Source organism: Lipotes vexillifer, unplaced genomic scaffold (assembly GCF_000442215.2).
Source record: "Lipotes vexillifer unplaced genomic scaffold, Lipotes_vexillifer_v1.1 scaffold648, whole genome shotgun sequence".
Taxonomy (NCBI): Eukaryota; Metazoa; Chordata; class Mammalia; order Artiodactyla; family Lipotidae; genus Lipotes; species Lipotes vexillifer.
In genome coordinates this window covers 25,103-28,526 of record NW_006797096.1, presented here as the reverse complement: position 1 = coordinate 28,526, position 3,424 = coordinate 25,103, and the positions used below count along the sequence as shown (strand labels likewise).

Genomic DNA, 3,424 nt, shown 5'->3' with positions numbered 1-3,424 from the left:
GATTTATACTAAGGAAGCAGGAATGCTTTCCGAACCTTAAGTTATTTAAGTCTTATTTATAACTAGCATAAAAATTGAAAACTTAAATGCTTAATGACGGGGAACTATTGGAGATAAATTAAAATACATTCATTAGAAGAATTATTAAACCATTAAAATTTGTTTTTCAAGGAATATTTAATAACAAGGTAGATAACATATGCTTATCTAACATGTATTTTTATATCGCTGAAGCTAAAGTAAAATGTCCTTTTTATTGGGTAAGTTTGGCCTGCTGTATGTGTACACTGCAGTACAATTTAAAAAATACTGTAATTATAATTTCAGAACTTCAGAATCTGAATAGGTGCCAGTGTTCTCTCCTTTTTTTATATGGGAAAAAAAAAATCCTTTGAAAATCTTTTGAAGCTTGGACAAAAATTCCATAGCTATATTCTTAGTATCACTCTGTAGAGTCTTCATGATTCAGATGATACAAGGGAAGAGCTTCAGTGCAACCTTTTAGAGAAGACATTCCAGCTCTCATGATCTCATCAACCAGGAGAATGTTGGTGGCGATCACAATGCAGGAATGAAGAAGTGGTTTCTTTATGCAATAGATATCCCATATGCCTACTTCTGTTGTTACCATTGTCTCACCTGTGTTCAAGTCCACACCCACGAGTTGACCTGATTCTGAATGTTCTGCTTGAACTTTAACTAGAGTTTCCTGAAAGTCAAAACCAGAGTTCTGAGCAAGAACCTTGGGAATAATGAGCAATGCATCAGCAAATGCTTGAACTCCCAAGTTGGGCCCTGCCCTTTACACTGGGCTTGTATTTAATCAGGGCTTCTGCCATTGCCAATTCCACTGCACCAGCACCTGGAACTACACAGCAATCATCAATAGCATTTTTAACAGTCCTCAAGCCATCTCTTATTGCATCTTTAATTTGAGTAAGAGTGTGCTGTTTTGGTCCTTTGATCAACAATGTGACCGAGCAACGATTGTTACATTTCTCAATAAAGGTGAAGTTCTCTTCTCCCAATGTATATTTATAGACAAGTCCTGCATGTCCCAAACAATCAGGATTTAGGTCATCAAGAGAATTTAGGGCTACCCCACCACAAGCAAGAGTTAGCCTTGGGCTTCCCTGGTGGCGCAGTGCTTGAGAGTCCGCCTGCCGATGCAGGAGACGCGGGTTCGTGCCCCGTTTCGGGAAGATCCCACATGCCGCGGAGCGGCTGGGCCCGTGGGCCATGGCCGCTGAGCCTGCGCGTCCGGAGCCTGTGCTCCGCAAATGGGAGAGGCCACAACAGTGAGAGGCCCGCATAACGCAAGAAAAAAAAAAAAAAAAAGTTAGCCTTTCCACATTTCTTCTTTTAGCTCTGCACAGAGCTACTATGCCTTCTTTTGCAGGAGCATCTAAGGAAAGGTGTCAATTCCCTTTTGATTAATAACAACAAATCCTTTATCAGCATCACCACAGAATTTCTTTTTCAGGTCTATTATTTTTTTAACTCTGTATTCAATGAATTCTCTTTCAGCTTTCACTAGTTTCTCTCTCGCTCTCCTCTGCACTCTTGTAAAGAAAGCCAGAATTCACTTCTGTTTTTTCATATTCTAATGACATGTTGCATGTGAGGATGTACGAATCTTCTATTCTCTTTTTCGTATCAGGATGCCATGCCCCATGGTCCAAAACAAGACCTCTGATTAAGCTTCTCTCAGTTTCAGATTTAGGTTTCATCTCCATGATCTCAACCATGAAGAGGTCAATAGGTTCATCTTGTTTTTTAAGGGCTAAAATGGAGTCCACTACAGCCTCTCTTAAGACATCAGTAAGTTCAGCATGAACTTTAGTACACAGAGATGTCCTGGCCACGTCTGTGGTGTTTCCCTGTCCATCTGTTTGCTTACTTTGACTTGTTCCAAGAACTGAAGTGCCTTTTCCTTTGCACCTTCAAATCCTGTAATTATTCTGGGATGAAGACCTTCAGAAATGTAGTGATCTGCCTGCTTCAGGAGCTCTCCCATGATTAGGACATTGGAAGTGGTACCATCACCAGCTATGTCATTCTGGGCTGTTGCTAATTTGGCTGTTAAGGAGGTTGTTGCATGTTGAATTTGCATTTTATGAAGCAGCACATTTCCATCTTTAGTGAGCTTGATGTCTCCAGCACCAGAAACAAGCATCTTCATGGTGCCCTTAGGCCCCAAGTTGGTCCTCAGCACATCCTGCAGCCCCCGGGCCACGCTGATGTTGACCGCCAATACTGCCTAGGCTCAGGCCACCTCGGCCTTGGGGTTCAGGGTCTTCACGGCCGCCATAGCTGACCCAGCAGAAGAAAATGAGGGAACCGGAAAGCCCAGAGCCTGCCATCCTTGTAATTTTACACTGCTCTTTTTTTGTTTGTTTGTTTCAGTCTCCTACTTTCACGAGAGAGAATTCCTCTCACACAGAGACCTGACTCTAGGAACCCGGGACTGGCATGGCAGAAGCCTATACTTCACTTCATGGAATTGTGGGCTTTTTATTAGAGCGAGTGTTCTTAACTTGGGAACCATTCCTTTAGGAGCTTCATTGTTCTCAGGTCAAGAGAACATGCTTAAAAATGCTTGAGGACTCAAAGAGCTTTTGTTTATCTGGGTTAGAGCAAAACTGAACAAGTGTTATTTTATTAAAGGTAGCTGCCATGTGCGATTTAAACCATTATTGATGAACTTTTAAAATTCTGTTACGTGAAAATAGATTGTTTTATCTCACTAACTTTGGATCGGTCTTTTACCCACACGTAATTTTATATCATCATGAATTGGTCATTTGAAAATATTGGCTGCTGAGTTATGCAGATCTTCCAAATGTTGACACATTTTATAATACAAGCTATTTTAAAAATACTATTTGTTAGTATCACCTTTGAGCTCAGAAAATTCTTCAGGTATTGGGAAGCTATTAGGCTCACAGCAGCCTATAATAAGTCTTCTAAAATTTTCATTTTTGCTTGAAAGCTCAAATTTTACCTTTGGTGACAAATACTTTCAGTTTTTATTCCTTGAAACAATAAGCTCCCTTTGTTCATTTGTGAGAAAATGTCTGGCAAATACCTAAACTATGGTCTGAATACTAGTTTGGTGGTCAGTCATTCCTTCAAGTAAAAATAAAAGTTCTAATAAAAAAGAAGCGATTAGTTCAGCTCACAGCTCAAACACTTATGCCTTTTCTCAGAGCAACCGTTGTACTGAACTTCAGTATGTAGCAGAAGTGCTGTATGTGTACTTCCTGTTTCACACACAGAATGTGACTCAGGTTTGAGATCTAAAAAACATTAATTACTTTTATTGCTTCCTCAAGGACTTTAAGTGAAACTGTCATGTTTAAACGGCAAGTGCATAGCAGTGAAGAATAAAATGACTAATAAAGAATACAATGACAGCTTAGTG

At 40.0% G+C, this 3,424-nt stretch overlaps 1 pseudogene; it reads right to left on the bottom strand.

Moving 5' to 3' along the window:
• Positions 1-442: 442 nt before the first annotated feature.
• Positions 443-2,311, bottom strand: LOC103079184 (T-complex protein 1 subunit zeta-like; annotated as a pseudogene).
• Positions 2,312-3,424: the final 1,113 nt, after the last annotated feature.